We start from the raw sequence: 23,143 nt of genomic DNA, 5'->3' as shown, positions 1-23,143 counted from the left end.
TCTCATAGTCACCTTATCCTTCATTAAGCCTCTTCAGAGAGTCTCTTGTGGTCAAGTCAGGTGGTGGTATGAACATCTATAATAACTATACAAAATAGCTTATTACAAGGAGATTGGAAGCTTTTCTCAGGGCTAGTTCCTTTGGATAAAGGGACCTATCACATAAGGATGGGCTGGCTGACTCAGTTGGAAGAGCATCTGACTCTTGATCTCGGGGTCTCGGTGTCAAGCCCACATTGGGCATAGAGCTTACTAAACAAAAACAAACAAATAAAAAAGACCTATCACAAACTGCTATAAGACAATATCTTTATATTACTATCAGGATAAGAAAAAAATACTTTAACAAAAGTCCTTATTACAATTAATATGTCCGTAAAATCAAGGGATAACTCCCTCCCCCTAGTTCTGACCTTCAATTTAAGAAAAGATTATACTGACATGATGATGTTTGCTTTAGGTACTTACTTCTTCTACATATGTATTCCTTTGAAAGAAATTAAATTTTTTTAGGGTTCTTTCATATGTTCAAGGAAAATAATCTTGGTTTTAACTTTAAAAATGCCCTAATTGGTAATCAGGAAATAGGCCAATTTTATTTGTCAAGTGTTATAAAAATCATATTTGCTAACATTTATATTTCATTTTTGAAAACAGCAATAGCTCCTAACTCCTATAATTTACTGGAAAAAAAAAAGTGAGCTGCATTTACTTCATTTATTTACTTATTTTTTAAAAACTTTTATTCAGTATTGAGAGACAGAGAGAGCATGAGCAGGGGAGAGGCAGAGAGAGAGGGAGACACAGCATCTGAAGCAGGCTCCAGGCTCTGAGCTGTCAGCACAGAGCCCGACACAGGGCTCAAACTCACATAAAGCAAGATCATGACCTGAGCCAAAGTCAGCTACTTAACCAACTGAGCCAGCCAGATGCCCCTGTATTCACTTTAAAAGTGGAAAAAAGGGGCACCTGGCTGGCTCAGTCAGTGGAGCACATGACTCCTGATCTCAGGGTTGTGAGTTTGAGCCCCACATTGGGTGTAGAGAGTATTTAAAAATAAAATCTTCAAAAAAAAAAAAAAAGTGGAAAATAAATTGAGATCATCTTATAACTACCATAAAATGTATTAAAAGTTACTGTCTTCTTTCTCCTTTAAACATTCAACTCCTTGTATATTTTTATGCTTTCTCCTACAACTTTAAAACACAGGCTATGTTGTAGGATTGTTAACATCACTAATTGAAGCCAGACTTGTATGTTATTTCAGCTTTCTGCCCAGCAAACTATTTTAATGCTCAGTTAATCTTTTCCAATAGAGTAAAACACATTTCTTACATACATATTCAAAAGCACGATAATTTAGAACAATGGTATGAATCAGTTCAGTATGATTTTTGATAGTATTTTTCACTGAAGCAGAAATCACTTAAATAAACATCAGTCTTCTGTTCATTGTTCTCAGTTGTATGTTATGTGACTCTAGAGCTTCTGGAAATTTTTCTCCTTAAAAAATTTAGAAATAAAATACAGTACAAAAAATAATAGCACTTATTAAACAAGTAAAGGCAAAGAAAGAAAGAAAGAAAGAAAGAATGAATGAACTCACTCACCTTTTTTTTTTTTCCATGCATAGTCACTGCTGCCTCTCTATCTATGAATCAGGCTGAGGAACTGTGTGCATTGGATGGTGGAGTAAGATACTGTATGTGTAAAGGAGACATTGCAAATGTCTCCCAATGAGGAATTGATAAATGGCTCATAGCATGCAGGAGTCTACATTTTTAACAAGTTCTCAGATGATTCTAATATAGGTGTGGTCCAAAAGGCCATGCTTTGAGAAACAGTGCCTCCTCTCTCTCTTCCCTTACAAGGCCTAGAAAATCTTCTTTCTTCAGTGAACCTTAGCCCAAGCCTGGCCCAGCACTTGCTTCCCTGCTGCGAGAAAAGATTTTCTGATCTGAAAATTTTTATTCCCCTGGCAAAACAATGGCTTCTTAAATAAATACATAATAAATGTTTAAGTGATTTCTGCTTCTGTCAAAAATACTATCAAATATCATACAAGATAACTAGTATTTTTACTTGACAAAATAATGAGTGAGTTAAACGATTATTTCCCTCTTAAGTCCACTGGATTCAAACTTCTTCTTTTGTAACTTTTGTGAAATTATTAAATTCAACACTGTTCCCTAATTGCCAAAACTAATTTTTCAAATCTAATCTTATTTGGTCCCTTTCAAGGCACTTGATATGCTGCAGCAACTTGTTAATGGCTGCAGCACTGCCAGTAGGAATGGCTGGGTTCAAGTCCCAGCTCTAATGCTAACCAGCTATGTGAACCCCTGTAAGTCTTTTGAGTTTCAGTTTCATCAGCTGTAAAATGGGTGTAATAGTTTCATCTATCTCTTAAGAGTTGTATGAAAGTTATTTGAATAAGACAGAAAAATAAACCACTTAGCTCAGCACTGGGTACATAAATCATCTAGTTCAACTCTTTAAAAACATCACTGCTTAGAAATGTGTTCTAACTGGGGCACCCGGGTGGCTCAGTCGGTTAAGCATCTGACTTTGGCTCAAGTCATGATCTCACAGCTCTTAAGTTCAAGCCCTGTGCAGGCTCTGTGCTGGGAGCTCAGAGCCTGGGGTCTACTTCAGATTCTGGTCTCCCTCTCTCTCTCTCTGCCCCACCCCTGACTGTACTCTGTCTCTCAAAAATGAATAAACTTAAAAAAATTTTTTTCAAATGTATTCCAACCTACTAAATCTTACTTCACCAGAGTTTCTCCTCTACTGATGTTTTAATTTGTAGCTAATATTTAATTCTCCCAAGTTGCATCTATAACGGTCACCAGTGTTAGGCATCTGTGTATAAGTGAATATATTCTGTCACAGACATACGTAAGCAATCAGAATTAATATCTGTATCTAAAACAGCTCTTAGGACACCTTCCATTTCACATCACCTAGAATCCTGTGATGTGACAAGCTTACTGTGTCACTGAAGAAGAGATTATACGATTATATGAATTCACTACAGCACTAAACAAGGGTAAAACTATGGAATTCCCTAAGAATTCTGCTTCCTTTGCATTAAGAAAATGAGGATTTCTCCTCAATTGCTCCTTCCCCTCAAAAAGAGCAGGTGTAGCCTAAGAAGCCTTGGCGTCAGCACTGCTAGCTAGGGACAGCTGTGGGCTATCCACATTTGCTCAAAAGGGAGTTAATTCAAACAGGCTTCACATATAGAGGACAGAAATATTCAGTAATAATAAAGACGACACAACGGGGCACCTAGGTAGCTCAGTTGGTTAAGCATCCGACTTCAGCCCAGGTCATGATCCCACAGTCCATGGGTTCAAGCCCTGTATCGGGCTTTGTGCTTACGGCTCAGAGCCTGGAGCCTGCTTCAGATTCTGTGTCTCCCTCTCTCTCTGACCCTCCCCCGCTTGCTGTCTCTCAAAATAAAATAAAGACATAAAAAAAAATTTTTTTAAAAACCAAGATGACACAAAAAGGAGACCAGATGACAGAAATGAATGAAAACTAGATGAAACTTCTCAATCTCAAACTTAATTTCAAGTCACAGAAATTAAGCATTCTAAAGGCAAAAAAGGAGTAGAACAAGAGAATAAATATTGTACTATATTAATCACAATAAGGACCCCTTTTGTCTTGGCCAAAATATATTCTTAAATCAACTGTAGAATGTGGCTGCATTTTCAGGCTTAGCAGCATGAAACCCACATGACTGTAATTAATGTAATAAATCATGTTGTGGAATTTTCTACAGAATCTGACAGTATTCACTGATATACTGCTTATTAGAGACTGCAGAGATTTCTCCTCCACTTTTTTTTATTATACTGCCAGAGATATTGAATCAGGAGGACCTTCTGATGGGTCTGAAATACCTGCAGCTGGTGTAATACATAAAATATACAGGGAGCTGCTGCCATCAGACTTTCATATACAAAACATCATAGACAATTTCCCAAAAGAATCTTGTTTTTGAGTTCTTACTTTTCTGGACTTAAGGCAGTTGTAGGAGAGACAGGGATTCATTACTGATGTGACATTATAGTTTCCAGTTTTTAAAAAAATGTTTTATTTATTTTTGAGAGAAAGAGCGGGTGGGAGAGGGGCAGAGATGGAGACAGAGAATCCAAAGCAGGCCCCATGCTGTCAGCAGAGTCCAAAGTGAGGTTCGAACCCACAAACTGAGATCACGACCTGAGCTGGAGACCTAAGCAGTGAGCCACCCAGGTGCCCCCCATTTTCTAGTTTCGATCATGAAGTCACAGCTTTACACATGGGACTTTCCTTTTCGGTTTAGTCTACGACGACTCTATTAGTACACAGCACATAACGCTGTTAAACAGGCATTATTTCATCAGCCTATGTATGTTCTTTCATGATTTTTAAGTAAAATTTTATTGGCTATTAAATCATTTTCAAAAGTAAAAATAACTCCTTGCTCAGTTCAGAAATTCAGCCTGACTACATTTCACCTTGGTGAGTTTAAATATCCTTAAATATGCTTTGCTTAAATTTAGAAATATCTGAAGTTTAAAAATTAGATGACTTAAAGAGTATTCACATGAGGACAAGGTTATTTTATGTATATTTCCTCTAAATAAAAATAATTTTATTAGTTTTATCATGGAAGTAGTACTTAAAAAATTTTTTTAAGGTTTATTTTTGAGAGAGAGAGACGGAGTGCGAGTGGGGGTAAGGGGCGAGAGAGAGGGAGACACAGAATCCAAAGCAGGTTCCAGGCTCTGAGCTGTCAGCACAGAGCCCGACATAGGGCTCGAACCATGAACCACGAGCGAGATCATGACCTGAACTGAAGCTGGTCGCTTAACGAACTGAGCCACTCAGGTGCCCCAGGGTTTAAGATAAAAAATTTTCCCCAGAAAATAAAGGTATAGAGAAAAAAAGAAAAACTGTCCATAAATCCATCACCCAAAGGTGGCCACTATATATATTTTGGTGTATATCCTTCTGATTTAAAAGTTTAATTACAACTATTTTTCTTCAATTACCAAGAGTTTAGTCTATTCTATCGTAACTGTATACTTCAGTTTCCTTTTGTGATGCATTTTTATTTTTCTCTGGAAATAATGCTCTGTCTTATGTTTAAGAGAAAAACTACTGTTAATACAGTAATGCCTGGTTAAGTTACTATTTCTTACATATTTCCTTTGATCATCTGAAATTATAGATTTTAAGACCTGAATAGGAATTTGGTATTGGATTTATTACCCGGTGATGATACACAAATTCCCTATGTCTATTCTTGCCTCTATTCAAACTGTTCACACAACAGTTTGAGTTTTCCCGAAAGAAAGCAGAAGAAATGAAAGTTATCTCTTTCTAGAAATTTTAGTATTAGCATTATTTATTTTAACACTCAACAAAAATACATCCAGCACCTCAGCATGATAGGCATTGTTTTATGGATGCCTGTATATCTCTTCCTTTGGATAAACTTTGATTTTCATCCCCTCCTAATGGAGACAATTAGACAATAAAAGCAGATGGGAGATTGCGACTAGACAAGGGAGAGTAAAAGCAGAAGTTTGGGCAATGAAGTTTCTGGAGAAATAAAGAAAACTGAAGGAAAGTTGGTGCACGTCCTAGAGGGACTTCTAAGTGCTAAGAGTGAGGACTGCTGAAACACGCAAGAGAAGCATCACCATGGCCAGTGACTCTGGTGATTAACAGCATGAACCAGACTGACTAGGTCAGAATCCCAGCTCTCTCACCCTCTTACTGTGTGACCTTCAGCAAGTTCAACCTTTCTTGCCTTAGCTTCTTCATCTGTAAAATGGAGTTAATTATAGTCCTGACTTCATAGAGTTGTGAGAACAGAGTTACCACAAGCAATTAGTGAAATAATAAGCACCCTATAAGTATTGGCTATTTTTATTGCTATTCCACATGTAGTAATCAAAGAGAGCTAACAAAATATGACCCTACCTATGAAAAAAATCACCATTTGTTAACAGCTTATCACTATCTCAGTCAGAAGTGAGTATCTGAAAAGCACTTTTCATGATTTTGCGAAAATTCTATGGCTTCAGTGACTCCAAAACAAACAACTGCTCGCTTCGGCAGCACATATACAAAACAAACGAGCACACTAAATTAGGTGACATCTGATGAACTGAAGAAATAAAATGTATGCCACAATAGAAACAGTTATAAGAAATTCTGATTAGAAACCAGGTCTTCCTTTAAATTTACATTCAATTTATAGGACTGCATATCTTAATTAGTAAGGCTCAAAATGTAAAGGCATCTTTTACTGAAAATGTATAATAAAGTAAAAAACACAAAGAAATTATTAATCAACTTGAAACAAATGATGTATGCACATAATGCACAGGAAAACAGATAACACATAAAAATAGAAATGCAGAAAACCCTAATAAATTATCTCCTTTTTTTTCTGGGTTAGTCTATAAATATTCATTAAATTCCACCGAAGAAGTAATAATTTAATGGACAGGAAAATGCTAATTTCTCTAATTGGGTCAGTGGGTAAAAACGAAACATATTTTTGAAAACTTCATTATAAAATAAAAATTAAATTATTTTTCTACATGGATTAGCTTTCTATTACCCATTTCTAAGTATGAGCAAAATGCAAAGTTTTTTCTTACTGATGAGACAGCTGCTTTTCATTACACAGAGTAATAATTTAGCAGCAGTTATTATAACAGTATAAAGGTGTTAAAACATTAGTGACCTGTAACGTAAATCTCAATATACTCTAGACACTAAAAATATTATGTAAAATATAATTTCAGGCATTATTTTTAACGAATATGTACCAAACACTAAAGTCAAATTCACAGCAGCAACAGCACATTCTTGGATAATAAGGATTCTTTTTTTCTGCCAAATGAAGTTAACAGGTGGAAAATTAAGCAACACTTATTTTTTTTTTTAAGTTTTTAGGGGTGATTTCAGTAAGATATCTGAAGACATCCGTGACTCATATCACTCCTATAAACAATAATTTGGCATCCATTCATGGACAAAAGTGCCTTTGTGGGTTTTGGAACCGGGTGGGAGACATAGGACCTGACAGGAGGCACTCCTAATTGTACTACTAGAAATTCCAAAAGGGTCCAGCAGTCTGGCAGGTCCAAAGACCTTAGTACCTGGTAGCAGATACCAATGTTGGCAACCATGAAGATCCTGAAAGGACACAATTTCACTCTAACCCCCTCAGAACCACAGTCTGCCAGCAGTCCTGAGAGTGCAGAACCCCAGCAGGACATACTCCCCCTCTGCAAGCCCAGAGATTCAGAAAGGGCCCAATACTCAGCTCCAGCCTCTCAGCCAGTCTATATGTACTACTGCTGATGGAGGGAACCTGTGGGAAATACCTGTCGGCACCCCCACAGGTCCTGAAAGGACCCTATACTCAGCTCTGGCTCCTTTAGCCACACACAGGGAATAATGTAGCCTACCCAGGGACCTGGCGGGAGACACATCCATTTGTGCCTCCACAGTCAGGTCTGCAGACCTCAACCTTGACTGTGGAACCAGAAACAGTGCTGTGGATCAGTTACAGCCTTCTAGGCTATGGTCAAGGGTCAGTCCTGCCAATCTAAGGACCCATCCAGTGACTAGGTAGGAGCCTTTTCAGAGGCCTGATGGGAACTACAACTGTCTGTACACTAAGTTAATAGGGCCACTGTCTGAAGACCTAACCGTGGATCCTAAAATGGACCTCTGTCTAGCACTACCCTACCACGCCAGGTATGGAAACAGTGCTGCCTAGCCAGGGACAAAATAAGACCCACACTCACCTGAGCCACTAGTAACAAGAATACCAACTGCAACCCGACTGTAACCCAGCAACAGCCTCCTAACTGTCCAGCCCAGCATGACTGTGACTCCAGGGGTAATCCCATCAGCGCAAGGAATAGGAAAAGATCTTTACCTGCTAAAGCCAGTCTGTAAAAACTGGAAGAGATGTTACTTCAAATGTACAGACAACTATGTAAGGCTACAGGATCAGGAAGAACCACCCAAACATGACAAAGAAATTAATAAAGGGACCAATGGAAACAAATCAAGCTCCCATAACTAATCTCAAAAAAACAGAGATCTAGCTCTTTTTATGTGGTACCTTGGAGTTAGGAGGCTGCTTCACGATGAGGCTGAACATCTTTTGTCTAGCTACTGGCTGCCAAGAACTCATTGAAGTAGACAATGAACGCAAGCTTCATACCTTTTATGAGAAGCATATGGTCACAGAAGTTGCTGCTGATGCCCTAGGTGAGGAATGGAAGGGTTACGTGGTCGAAATCAGTGGTGGCAATGACAAACAAGGCTTCCCCATGAAGCAGGTGTTCTGACCGATGGCTGTGTCCGCCTGCTACTGAGTCAAGGGTATTCCTGCTACAGACCAAGGAGAACTGGAGAAAAAAAAGTGCATATCTGTTTGGGGTTACATTGTGAATGCCAATCTCAGTGTTCTCCACTTGATCACTGTAAAAAAAAAAAGGGGAGAAGGACATTCCTGGACTCAGTGATATTATTATGCCTTGTTACCTGGGGCCCAAAAGAGCGGGATCTATAAACTTTTCAATCTCTCTAAAGAAGATGATGTCCCCCAGTATTTTGTGAGAAAGACCCTAAACAAAGGTAAGAAACCTGGAACCAAAGTGCCCAAGACTCAGCATCTTGTTACTTCATGCATCCTCCAACACAAACGTCAGCATACTGCTTTTAAGAAACAGTGTACTAAGAAAAATAAGGAAGAGGCTGCAGAATATGCTAAACTTTTGGCCAAGAGAATGGAGGCCAAAGTAAAACACCAGGAACAGGTTGCCAAAAGACAGAGGCTGTCCTCTTTGAGAGCTTTTATCTCAATGTCTGAGTCCAGGCAAACATGAGATTTTCTAAGAGTAACAACTAAGATCAGACACAAAAACATAAACAAATCTATAATCTGCATGACAAAACATTCAAGATAACCATCTTAAAGAAACTAAAAGAGGGGCGCCTGTTGGTTAAGAATCCAACTTCAGCTCAGGTCACCATCTCAGGGTCTGTGCTAACAGCTCAGAGCCTGGAGCCTGCTTAGATTTCTGTCTCCCTCTCTCTCTGCCTCTCCCCCACTCACACTCTGTCTCTCTCTCTCTCTCTCTCAAAAATAAATAAACATTAAAAAATTAAAAAAAAAAACAAACGCAACAAAATGTAAGACAACACAAACAACTAAACAAAACCAAGGAAACAAAGCATGAATAAAAGGAAAAGTTTAATGAAATATAAGCATGAAAAAGAACCAATCAGAAATCTAGGAGCTGAAGAATGTGACAACAAAAGTGAAAAGTTCAATAGAGAGCGTCCAACACACTTGATCATGCAGAAGAATCAGTGACCTTGACAGATTATTTGATATCAGCCAGTCAGAAGAACAAAAAGAAAACAGTGGGAAAAAAAAAAAGCCTATGTGAATTATGGGATATCCTCAAGTGAATGAACATTTGCATTGTGGGAGTTCCAGAAGGAGGAGAGAGAAAGGGGCAGAAAGGTTATTTAAAGAAATAGTTGATGGCGCCCTTGCATGGCTGAGTCAGTTGAACATCCGACTTCAGCTCAGGTCATGATCTTGTGAGTTCAAGCCCTGCGTTGGGCTCTGTGCTGACAACTCAGAGTCTGGAGCCTGCTTCAGATTCTGTGTCTCCTCCTCTCTGCCCCTCCCCACATTCTCTCTTAAAAATAAACATTTTTAACAAAGATATTTAAAGAATATTAGTTGAAAATTTCCCAAATCTTGGGAGATATACGGATATCCAGATACAGAAAGCTCAAAGGACAACAAGATCAACTCAAAGGTTATTCCAAGATCTATTATAATCAAAATGATAAAAGTCAAATAATTTTTAAAGCAACAAGAAACAAACTATTTTTAATAGCTCCAAGGTGACCACATGCAGTCATGAGGGCCTAGAACACACAAAGGCTGCATCCAAGGAGGAGGCCAATCACACTGTTGAAACCTCAGAGAGGCTCTAGGCTTAGGGACAACTGGCAAGGGAATGGGACAGTGAGAAATGGAGCTGAAAACTGGGCTCCCTAATCTTCTAGCTGCTCCACCCACACCCCTTTCCAAAACAAAAACAAAACAGAAAACAGACAAAACTTTGCTAAGGAATTGAACCCAATCATGTGGGAAGGCATGGCCTGCAGTGTGGGTGCTGGTGACTGAGACTCATCTTTGGAGGCCTGCTGACCAAGCACCAGCTCTCCATCCGCTCTCTATAACCAGAGTTCTGCCAATCAATACATCTCACATACTTTTCACTCAGGAAAAGGCCCAAAGTAAGCAAATCTATTTACACAACTGCAGAAGAAACCAACACCAGATTCCTGTCCTGTGTTCTTAAATGTGAACTATTTGACTAGGCATCAGAAGAAAACTGGCAGCAATTAAGAGAAGGATGGAAAAACAAAAAAAGAAAAGAACAGAAAAACTAAAGGAAAAGATAATTCAAGTACAGAAGATATATTTTTAAGCTTGTAATAAAAATGCTGAGAGATTTGAGAGATTACTATAACTATAATCCTTGTGAAAGGAACAAGTACAAAGAAAGTTTTAAAATTCCTATCAAGGGCGCCTGGGTGGCTCAGTCAGTCAAGGGTCCGACTTCGGCTCAGGTCATGATCTCATGGCTCTTGGGTTTGAGCCCCGCATCGGGCTCTGTGCTGACAGCTAGCTCAGAGCCTGGAGCCTGCTTCAGATTCTGTGTCTCCCCCTCTCTCTGACCCTCCCCTGCTCACTCTGTCTGTCTCTCTCTCAGAAATAAATAAAACATTAATAAATAATAATAAAATTCCTATCAGAGGAATGGAATTTTTATCAGTTTAAAGACTTAAAAGTATACTTCCCACCTATCCATTCTTGGGAAATTATTTGATGGAGTCCAGCAAAATAAGAAAAATAAAGGGGACAAGTGAAATCTAGGAATCAGAGGATAAAACCTAGAGAATCCTCAGGGTGGGAGGGTTCTCTCAGGCTTGTTAAATCGATTACTCCAAACTGCAGCAGGAAGACGGAATGGAAAATGGAAATCTTGGGAGGATCAAACAGCTATAACAGCAAACTGTTCTTCTGTCAAGAAATGATACCCAAAATTTTAAGAAACACAAACCCCCCAAAACTAGAATAATATATTTCACTGATTGTAAGACGCACTTCTACATTTTAGTATCTATGAAATTTGTCTCACAATTCTGGGAACTATAGTTTAATTGGTAGCATGCTTTTTCTTTCTTTGTGGAATATAAAATAATGGTACATTTTTACAACCAATGACATTTCAAATGCAACAAATACAGTAATAATAATAATAATAATAATAATGTGGTTACATACTTAAGTAAGCCCTTTACACTGATTAGGTCGCTTATCCATACAAGAACTGTTAGGAACATCCTCGTTTCAGTGTCCCAGAGGTGGTGAAATTCATCAGGATGAAGAGATTCTATTTTAGAACACTAATAACAACGAATAATATTTATACTGTCAAAATAACATAAATGGTGCTATTGTTTTTTAAAATTTTTCAATGTTTGTTTATTTTTGAGAGAAAAAGACACACAGAGTGGGAGTGGAGGAGGGGCAGAGAGAGAAGGAGACAGAATCCAAAGCAGGCTCCAGGCTCTGAGCTGTCAGCACAGAGCCCCAAGCAGGGCTGGAACCCATGAACCGTGAGATCATGACCTGAGCTGAAGTTGGATACTTAACCAACTGAGCCACCCAGGCGACCTGAATGGTGCTACTCGTTTTTAATGTTGAAGAGTCAACTTAAGGATAAAGCAGGAAAGACTCAGTTATGGCCACCAAAGACGATGAAACAATACTGACAACTTGGTCAGGTTAAGAAGATGATTAGAAGGGAGGTGAGATGGTTGAAGGAAGTATAGAAGACACTAATATCTTCAGTCTTAGGTTGAGAAAGCATATGTATCTCCTTTTTCATTACTTTTATTCTTCTATGGGGTACTTGAGGATTTTAATAGCCTAAAAATAAAAGATGGAAAGGTTCATGAAAATGAGTTAAATTCTCATCATTCGTAATGAGTGTGTAGATATTTTCTCAAGCTGATAAATGAAGAAACAGAAGTATAAACAACTTGTTTAGAATTTGGGAAAGAACTGAAAATAGAATTGGCTCAAATGAAATTACTCTTGAAGAGTGGGATTATGAGGTGATGAGCTCTGAGGTGAGAGTCTGTTTATGTTTAACAATATTATCTTACTGATTGCCACATACATGTAATACTTTGATAAAAATACAGAAAATTGAAAATGGCAAGAAAATTGTTTTGCCTAAAAAAGCAATCCTGCAGATATTAGGGCAGTACTGAAGATGCAGCTATGTGTATCATAACTGAAGACAATAAGTAACTAAGGTACATTAATCATTAAATCAGATTTACTTGATTATAAATTTGATCACTCTTCTCAACTAAAATAAAGCTTAAAATCACCTTGTAGCCATGGAAGCATAATTTATCACTTTTACAACATTACATATAAGTACTTCTTGTGGTTCTAATACACTCTTGGGAACACAAGCCATCAGTTACAAAAATGAGATCTAGACTGAAAGAGAAGTTATTGCTAGGCCTACGATGCAGGGCATCACCTGTACTCTGCCCATTCCTGCTGAGACCCAAGATGGTGAGGTAGCAAAATCTTAAGGAAAGGTCAGAGGCTGCTGCTTCCTTGAGGAAAACAAATGAGGAAGATGTTTCAATCCTGGGACACTAAAGCGAAGACTTCAGTGCTCTGACACTGACTTGTTTGCTCAGAAGTCGTACATTATTTCATCTCTTTAGACTACTAGGAATGGATACCAAGACTAGAAAGTCAAGATCTATGGCTCTTTGATTCTGAACTTTCTAGCAGCCCCAGTCAAATCTAAATTCACTGAAACAAATTACACGCTGATGTTTATAGTTATTTGCTAGTCTGGCGTATTTGGATACATTTTGCATATCTGGAAGTCTGTTATATCTGGGTGAACATTAAATAAGAGCTCTTATTTCATTGGTATAATAAAAAAGCCTTTAGTTTAGAAAAGTAAAAAGCCAACTGGGAAGATTTTCTTGTAAAATATTAAGACAAATGACATTTTAAAAGTTTGTGTAAGCACTAGAGAAAAGCTGATAAAAGTAAATTTCTCAGAACATTATGCATTTGTACAACAGAAAGCCATTAGGTTGATTTTTTATTTTGCCTTTTGGAAAACTAGTAAATAATTATACTTTTAATTCTTAAAGATAGGTCACTAGTTGAATGCAAAAATAAGCAATATTACAATTTTAATATAACTAGGCTCATGTTAGATTAGTTAAGTATAAAGTATTTCAAACAAATGATATGGAAAGGGTTGTCTGTAGCCTCCACACTTTTAATTTCCAGCTAAAACTCACCTTTCACTTACCATAGTGGTTTAATTGTTCATTTAACCACATTTAACCATATATCATTCTAGAAACAGCCTTCACAAATGTATTATCTAAAGGTAACTGATTCAGTCTTACAAAGTCATTTAAAGTTGAATAGCATCTTGGTTCAGAAAATATTTTAAACTTTTTTGTTCTTAATTGAGGATGTTTTGAGAGGGCAAGTATAGGATGTCTCTCTTCAATTAGACTGTGGGCAGTATGACAAAGGGAACCACATTTTTGCCCTGAATGTTGGTATACTAATGTACCCAAACTGAACTTGGCAATTTATAGCCTTCCAATGGGTATTTGTCGAATGAATGGATGAATGAATGAATGCCATAGCACGCTTCAGAACTCCAAACAGTGTTTTATCCTACATATACAGAATTATGCCTTCACTGTAAATATCTGGGTCCTGAAATATCCCAATATTTTTGGTGTTATCCCAAACAGTGCTGTGCCTTCAGATAGAGAATATGAGGGTAGCAACAGAAATCTCAAGAGGCTAAATACGCAGAGTAATCAAGGTCTGTAGTTTTAATTCCTGAAGCATCAATCGCTGTCTCCTCCTCTCCAATGCCTGCATTGTTGTCTCATGAGCACTTTACTGCCATCTCCCACTGGAATCACTGTATCACCCTGTAAAATAGCTCTTGTGTCCCAGCCTCTACTTCCCCACTGCTATCAGTATGATGTAAGACAAAGAATTGTGCCCCTCTGTTTTGCATAGGACATTTGTGACATCACACGTACAGCCCTTCATGGAAGGCTCCAGCCTTCAGCAGCAACTCTCCTGACCCCTTAGAAATCCACTCTCCAGCCACACTCAAATCCACGCTTCCATAAGTAATCTGCAAATGTTCATGGCCGAATGTTTTTGCTCATTTGTTCTGTTTACCTGAAATACTCTTTCCTGTGTCCCATAAGGCTGAGTAAACTGCTCCTCATGTGTTTACTACATTTCATATACCTCTTTCTATACATTTGGAACTCAAGTTGTTGCTTTATTGGCCTCCCTCTCTAAACAATGCTATTGTGGGTGCTGGGAATCTGACATTCATCTTTGTATTCTCATCACTTCTGTCATATAGTTGATCTTAAAAAAAATGTTTGATAAACTCAAGGGCAAGTGACTTGGCCAGATGCTTAGCAGAAGAAGAGACCAAGACACATGTCTCCCGACTCCTGGGACAGTGAATCCTTCTATGAACGATTTATAACCTATTTCTATTTATTCTATTTAAACCCTGGGTCCTTTTAAAAATGATTCTCAGAGAAAATAGATATCTTTAAGATGTACCCTGGCAACCTAAACTTTGGGTAAGTGATAGGCATGACCTGAAAATGAAAAAAGGGGAAGAAGGAGCATTTGGAGGTTTAGGCTATTTCTCTACAAGGACAAGCAGAGGTAGGTACCTAGCAGTGACTCAATGCCTCTTAGTTAACAAGCAGGAGACCAAGTTTCTCCCACCATAACTAAGCAAATCACCTGGTTTCTTTGTGCCTCATTTCTCATCAGTAAAATAATGGAAACAACCTCTTATTTCATGGAAGTTGGGCAGTGTTACTTTGGAAATAAAAGTGCTAATAGATAATAGAGACCATCTAGGGGTGTTTTTTGGTTGCTGTTTGCATATTCTAGCAGAACTTGAAAAAGTTCCCCATGACAGCATCCCATTATAATCATAGGAGGGAAGCCATAGTGTTGAAATTTGTAAGAATAATCCCCAAACTCTTATCTATAAACAAGTAAACTATAAAATAATGTTAAGTCAAATTTGCTTTCTTACCAAAAAAACTTCTATATTCTGTAATAACAATAATAATGTCATAATGCTCTCATCTCATAAATATTCCACAATTTTATTTATGTTTCATAATCTACATTTATTTTTTTTTTAAATGGTTTATTTATTTCTGAGAGATAGACAGCGTGAGCAGGGGAGGGTCAGAGAGAGGAGGAGACACAGAATCCGAAGCAGGCTCCAGGCTCTAAGCTGTCAGCACAGAGCCTGACACAGGGCTTGAACCCACAAACCGTGAGATCACAACCTGAGCCAAAGTCACTTAACTGACTGAGCCACCCAGGTGCCCATCATAACCTACATTTAAAAAGTAATCATGTTTGGGACACCTGGGTGGCTCAATTGGTTAAGTGGCCAACTTCAGTTCAGGTCATGATCTCAGGGTTCATGGGTTTGAAACCCATATCGGGCTCTGTGCTGACAGCTCAGGGCCTGGAGCCTGCTTTACTGCCCCTCCCCAACTCATGCTCTCTGTCTGTCTCTCTCAAAAAACATTAAAATAATAAACAAACAAACAAATAGAAAGGAATCATGTTTTAGAGGCACCTGGTGGCTCAGCTGGTTAATTGTCCAACTCTTGATTTCGACCCAGGTCATGATCTCTTAGTTCAAGAGACAGCTCTTCTGTTAGTTTGGAACCTGTTTGGGATGCTCTCTCTCCCTCACTCTGTCCCTTCCCTACTCATGCTCTCTCTCTCAAAATAAATAAAGGAACATTTTTTTTAAAAGTAACCACATTTTAAATATACAGAAAAGAATAACAGAGTAACAGTAAAGTATGCTTACCATGAATCAGAGGGCTTTGTATGGATTAATGTAATCCTTGTGTCAACTCTATAGAATAAATACACTATTTTCTTCATTTTACAGATGAAAAAATGAAGCCAGAGAATTTAACTAACTTGCCAAACTCACTCAGAAAAGGAGTGGCAGAGCTGGAAAATGAATCCAGGCAGTTGTGTGTCTGGATTTCCATAATTAAGCACAGCACTTACGTTGCCTCTGATATAACACAATTCATGTTTCTGTCATTCAGATTTAATACGTTATTATTTTGTCATATTTTTTACATGATTAAAAGAACGTGTTTCAGATACAGTTCATTTCTCGTTCCTCTTCCTCCTCAAAGGCAACCATTATCATTTGTGGTATCTCCTTCCATGTTTCCTAATTAATGTGGGGGGCTGTGCATAAGAACAATGTATTTTACTACCTGGATTTTCTTTTAAAAGGTATGGTACTCTATTACTGCAACTGTGTTTTCAAGATTTATCTACATTAGTAAATGCAGATCTGGCTGGTGCATATATTCCATTGAAATATATATAATTTGGGGCGCCTGGGNTCCTAGAAATAAATAAAAATATTAAAAATATATATATATATAATTTATTTCTCTCTTGACAGTGACATTCTCAACATTTTTTTAACTTGTTATCACAAAGCTGCAATGTACACTCCTGTACATCCCTCTCTCCTTCTCTTTGTCTGTCTATCTATCTATGGACATTTCTCTAGGGCAAATACCTAGATAATTGAATTCCTAGGTTGGGTGCTATGCATATTTTAAATTTTATTAAATATTACAAATTGTTCTCTAAAATGGTCGTACTAATTTATATTCCCAAAACCATGTTCCCATTTTTCCATACTTTCAACAACACATGGGATAGTTAAAATTAATAATTTTTGCCTTTCTAATGGTACCTTGTTGTTGTCTTGTGTCCCTTTGATTACCAGTGAGGCTGAGCATTTTTCATGTTTACTAACTGCATAAGGGTTTCCTCTTATTAGAAGTGCTTCTTCAATTCCTTTTCTCATTTCCCTACTGGATATTTGACCTTTTTCCTACTGATTTGTGGCAGTTCTTTACATGTATCATATGTATGAATATTTTTGGTGATGTGCATTAAACTCATCCCACAAATGGTTGCTTATCTTTTTTTTTTTTTTAACTTTGTTTATGATATCCCTTGTCTCAGCTAAGACTTTTACTTTAAAGTTGTCAGCATTTCCAATTTTTTCCTTTAGGGTTTGTGCCTTTTCTGTGCCATGTTTTAAACTCTCTTCCCAACATCAAGACTATTTTGCAAGATTTCTTTTAGATAGGTTTATAATTCCACGTTTAGATCTTTAAATAAAATTCATTTTTATGTCTGATGTGAGGTGAGGACCTAATTTTATTTTGTTCCACATACGTGACAAAATGTCCAATACTATTCACTGACTGGTCCATCCTTTTCCCACTAATTTGAGATGCTATCTCTTTCACATACAGTTCCTATTGATGTGTAGGTGGGTTTCTAGGCTCTCTATCCTGTACCACTGCTCTACTTGTCTATCTTTCTGCCAGATTATTCCATTTGAATTATTATAGCTTTATAAGATGCATGTAAGTTATATATTGTATGCAATGTAAGTTATAATGGGTTTTCATTACTGCGTTAGTAAAACTATCTTTGTAAAAACCTACATACTTTGAAAAGACACGAAAATACAATTTTTTTAACAGAATGATTGTACTTCATCACATATCCCCACACATATCTCCTCTACTGCCACTGTAGAAAATAAAACTAGAAACTACTAATTTAAAACCAAGTCTTTTCTCTTTTCTAAGAACTATATTGCAGGAAGGAGCGGAGTGCTTACCAGCCAGGGGCTAAAGACTACCATCCCTAGATCCTTAAAACTCATTGTTATAAGCTTTCTACTAGGTGTGATAAAACCTAAACAACCCCTACAGCTCCACTCTGAGAACTGCCCTTTGATCAGGTGGGGAGGAAGTGCTTTCCAACACTTAGAGAAGAAGTGATCCTATGACACTCGAGTAGGAAAATCAAGAGCTGATGATCTACAAGTGGAGAAACAATGAGACTTTGTGATACTCAGCAGAGGGGTGGAAGGTGGCATCTAAAAGGCTAAGGGAAGGGTGGCTGATGGGACAGATCAGAAAGGGTTCACAGTGTTCAGTAACACATTAAAGGGGCCTGATTTTTTTCATTGTCCAATTAGGTGAGTAGAGGAATTAAACAAGGTTCTTGCTTCTTAGCTGATGTTGCTAGCATCAAGCAATGAGCCCCAGAAACTCCGCACTAAGGTACGTAATTTTTCCCTAAGATATATGCCCATGGTCAAGAAATTAACAATACAATGACCACACCAATGTTATGTGTGAGGCCCTGGCACTAGAGAGAAAGGAACTGCATGAAGAGCATAATAAATTAGTAAGTATCTAGTTCATTAACTTTCCTCTCAGAAATCTAATGAAATAAAGCTCACTCCTCTTCACCAGATCTCATAAAACTTTTGACATTACCACCACTACCAATGGCAACTCAAGGGCAAAATTATACAAGGAGAAAAAGAAATGGAGGATAAGAAGAAATGAAATATATGAAGCAATAAAAAAAAAAATCAATGTCCAGATTTTCTTAATCCTCCTTATTTGGGCTACCTCCAGGTGATTTTGGTGTTCAATCCCTTTGTCAGAGGCATCAACTTAAGAAAAGGTAAAGAAATAAAATAGATCATTTCAGGGAATAGTATCATGTGAATTAGTGTGGAAAAAGGTATACCTAAGAAGAAACTAGTAATTCAAAATTAACTTTTAACCAATATTTAACATAATGGTAAGAAGTTCCTGGGGTGCCTGGGTGGCTTAGTCGGTTAAGGGTCCGAATTTCGCTTGGGTCATGATCTCGCAGTTCGTGGGTTCGAACTGTGCTGACTGCCAGCTCAGAGCCTGGAGCCTATTTCAGAGTCTGTGTCTCCCTCTCTCTCTGACCCTCCCTTGCTCACGCTGTCTCTCTCTCTCTCTCTCCTAGAAATAAAAATATTAAAAAAAAAAAGTTCCAACTGCGATTTCTCTCATTTCCCAGAACTGCCCTTGCTGAAAGCAAGGTACTAAGTATCCCCTTCCCTTATTCTAGGTTTAGGGAATATGTTAACCTGTGCTTCCAACCACTCCCCAACAAGGGACACATTTCAGCAAAAATTCCCACTGGAAAGGAAGGGAAGATTTGGTGTGAGGAGAAGCTATCTCTACCTTTACCATCCTATGGATTTTACAAGTTATACAGCAAGATACCATACAATACAGGTCATCCTGGTATCAGTGGTTACTTACCAAAGGGATGCCATTAATTCTAGCTGAAAATACAAACCTAGTGACAAAAAGAAAATTATTTTTCATTCAACCTTTCCTACGTTTAGAGGTTATATATATTCCTCCAGATTCTCTGTTTAGAACAATGGAAGCCCAATCTAGTGAGCTTAGGCAGAAAAGAATTTAATAAGGGCCACAGAATTTCCTAAAATACCAGTAAATCAGGTTTGGAGGAATCCACAAATAATGTCCTGAGCCACCACAGATTTGCTCTGGTAGAGGTCATGAAGCCACCAAACTCCAATGGCCTCTAGGGTTGAAACCACTGCAGGGATGCTGCTCCTGCTACTCTAGAAATGGTAAGATTTGCATTTGCAGTATAGATTCTTCTAGGTACTTCCGATTAGAATCTGGTGTGAGTGCATCTGACTGACAAAGCCTAAGGTCACAAGACTGTGCCCTCACTGAAATACAAACTTGGAAACCAAGTTTTTGGCCTCTCCAATGAGAAATGCAGATGCACAAAGGAGGGAATTCTCTCACACAAGATGAGTGTTCAGTTACTGAGTGGCTGGATGCAATAATAATGTGCCCCATAATATGGGTCCTGCATTCCCTATATCACTGCTTCTCAAGCTTCAATGTGCATACAAGTTATGTGGAGATCTTATTAAAATGCAAATTCTGATTCCTTGGGTCTGGGGTAGGACCTGAGACTCTGCATTCCTACTAAATTTCCAGCTGATGTTGATGATACTGGTCCATGGAACAGTTTTTAGTATATGAATGGATGTAAATGCATAAGATCAGAATGTACCTGACTACTTAAAGAGTATTGAACACGGACTAATAATGGTAACAATGGTGATGATAGTGAAAATAAAAATATTAGGGGCGCCTGGGTGGCTTAGTCGGTTAAGCGTCCGACTTTCGCTTGGGTCATGATCTCGCGGTTCGTGGGTTCGAGCCCCGCGTCGGGCTCTGTGCTGACTGCCAGCTCAGAGCCTGGAGCCTGTTTCAGTCTGTGACTCCCTCTCTCTCTGACCCTCCCCTGCTCGCGCTGTCTCTCTCTCTCCTAGAAATAAATAAAACATTAAAAAAAAATTAAAAAAAGAAAATAAAAATATTAGTAATGGGAGAAACTTACTTGTTGAATGTTTATTATATGTCAGGTATTCTCTTTACCTATATTTTTGCATTTGGTCCTCAAACAATCCTACAAGATAGGCATTATTATTACTTTACAAATGAGAAAACAGTCTCAGGAAAATGAAATGACTTAGCTAAGTTCACAAGGCCAGCAGGAAGTAGGGCTGGGAATCAAGCTAGGCATGTCTGATTCCAAACTCTGAATGGCCAGGCACTACTATCTCAATGCCCAGCATTGCCTGACGTATCCTCATATAAGCATCCTGTGATAAGGAGGGAAATGATGGCATAAACTGAGCCTGAATTTTTACTCTCCCTCTCTTATCTTTCAGAATTTATGTCTCAGGTTTTCCTGCAGGAAGGCACAGAAAAGGCTGTGGCTAAGAAAACATATTTAATCTTGTTCTATCTTGCAAGAAGAGGCATATTATGTTTTGTGGAATAAGGAAATATATAAAGTATCATGGATATGTATGTATACATATGCATATACAGACACACAAGCATACATATTCATATATGTTTCTACCCTTTATATTAGAATACTGTTCTAGTATATCCTGTCCTTGAATGACATATATAAATATCTCCTCCTATCTGCCCATATTATAAAAAAACTTAAGTGCTCAGGGGCACCTGGGTGGCTCAGTCAGTTAATCAATTTCAAAAGCTTACTAAACTTGGGGTACCTGGATGGCTCAGTTAAGCGTCGGGACTCTTGGTTTCGATTCAGGTCACCATCCCGCCATGGGATCGGGCCCTGAGTTGGGTTCTGCACTGAGTGTGGAGCCTGCTTGGGATTCTCTCTTTCTCCCTCTGTGTCTCTCCCCTACTCATGCTCTCTCAAAAAAAAAAAAAAAAAAAAAAAAAAACTAAACTAAAAAACAAAAAACATACTAAACTTGATTTTACATGAGTAGGTTTCAAAAACTATTCTATTAAATATTTTAAATTATACTCTTCTTTTCCTATGAATGCATTTCATTTCATATAAGATATAACCAAATAGTGGGGCACCCAGCTAGTTCAATTGGTGTAGTAAGTGACTCCTTGATCTTGGGGTTTTAAGTTCATGCCCTGTGTTAGGTGCAGAGATTATTTTTTTTAAATCTTTTTTAAAAAAAGATATAATCAAATAATAAAAAAATTAGAAGGAAAAGAGATCAATAACAACAGAATTGAAAATCTAAAACAGACCCAATTATAAACAAAAATGTGATATATAAATCAATTCAGTAGCAAATGGGAATTATTTAATAAATGATGCTGAAACACCTAACTATCTGCAAAAATAATGAAGTGAGGTTCCAATCCAAAATATATTCTAAATACAGAGTTAAAGGTAAAAAAAAAAAAAAAAAAGGAGACAGGATGGGAGTGCAGGGGACCAAAAAAGAGGAAAATATAGGTAGTTATCTGATTCAAGGGAGGGAAAGGACTTCCTTAGCAAAATAACCAAAGGCAGAAAAGATGATAACTAAATAAAGGCTGAAAAGAATAACCCTCACAAAAATTAAGAAAATCCATCTCAAAAAATGCCATCAACAAAATTACTTTAATTACACTAAAATTACTTTAATGGTAAGGAGAGAAATGTATTTCCAATGTACAAAACAGACTATGAGAGAGGTGCCTGGGTGACTCAGTTAAGCCTCCAAGTCTTAGTTCTGGCTCAGGTCATAATCTCGCAGTTCCTCAGTTCAAGCCCTGCATCAGGCTCTGTGCTGATAGCATAGAGCCTGCTTGGGATGCATTCATATTNAGCATTGGTGGTATAGTGGTGAGCACAGCTACCTTCTGAAATAACTAAAAAAAAAAAAAAATTTTTTTAAAGTAGACTGAGTTAATATTTCTAATATATAGAGAACACCCATAATTTATTAGAAAAACTAAAGATGTATATTTTCTTTTTTTTAATGTTTATTTATTTATTTTTGAGAGAAGGAGTGAGCAGGAGAGGAGCAGACAGAGAGAGAGACAGAGACAGAGAGACAGAGAATCCCAAGCAGGCTCCAAATTGTCAGCACAGAGCCCAATGCAGGGCCTGAACTCAGGAAATGTGACATCATGACCTGAGACGAAATCAAGAGCCAGACGCCTAACCAACTGAGCCCCTCCATGTGCCCCAAGATGTGAATTTTCAAAAGAAAAATAAAAGGGGTCCTTGTACAAAATCATAAAGTATGTGTGTCATGTGTATGTGTGTATATTTGAGAAATATGCACAAAAAACCCAATTCACAGTGAAATAGAGATTTAAATTGATGACAAATGCCCCAAATTTACATTTAAAAACCTCAAAATGTAATGGAAACTAAGCCTCTGGGAGATAGTGAATAATTCTTTTAATAATATAGACCCTCTTCCCTCATTTACTGTTTGCTAAGATTTGGATTGAATAGTAGAACAGGGTCGGTATGAAAATAATTTTATCCATACCCTGATTAACATCTTGAGAGTTTAATTTTGAACATAAATAAGGATGACTTTACACTACGAGAATACAATTTAAATGGCATCAGTAAAACTAAAAAAATGAAACAACTTCTCTTTGTTTTTGGTTGACTAAGAGTCATTTGTCAGATTATTTA

At 37.7% G+C, this 23,143-nt stretch overlaps 1 protein-coding gene and 1 pseudogene across 1 annotated transcript in view; one reads left to right on the top strand and one right to left on the bottom strand.

The window, feature by feature from the left end:
- KIAA1958 (KIAA1958 ortholog) overlaps window positions 1-23,143 on the bottom strand; it is a 97,057-nt gene that overhangs the window by 50,445 nt on the left and 23,469 nt on the right. The gene's annotated exons all lie outside the window — the stretch shown is intronic.
- Window positions 8,175-8,918, top strand: LOC144236206 (small ribosomal subunit protein eS6 pseudogene; annotated as a pseudogene).

Source organism: Crocuta crocuta, unplaced genomic scaffold, assembly GCF_008692635.1.
Source record: "Crocuta crocuta isolate KB4526 unplaced genomic scaffold, BGI_CrCroc_1.0 scaffold95, whole genome shotgun sequence".
Classification (NCBI taxonomy): domain Eukaryota; kingdom Metazoa; phylum Chordata; class Mammalia; order Carnivora; family Hyaenidae; genus Crocuta; species Crocuta crocuta.
The sequence above is the reverse complement of the archived record's forward strand: the minus strand, read 5'-3'. Positions and strand labels throughout refer to the sequence as shown.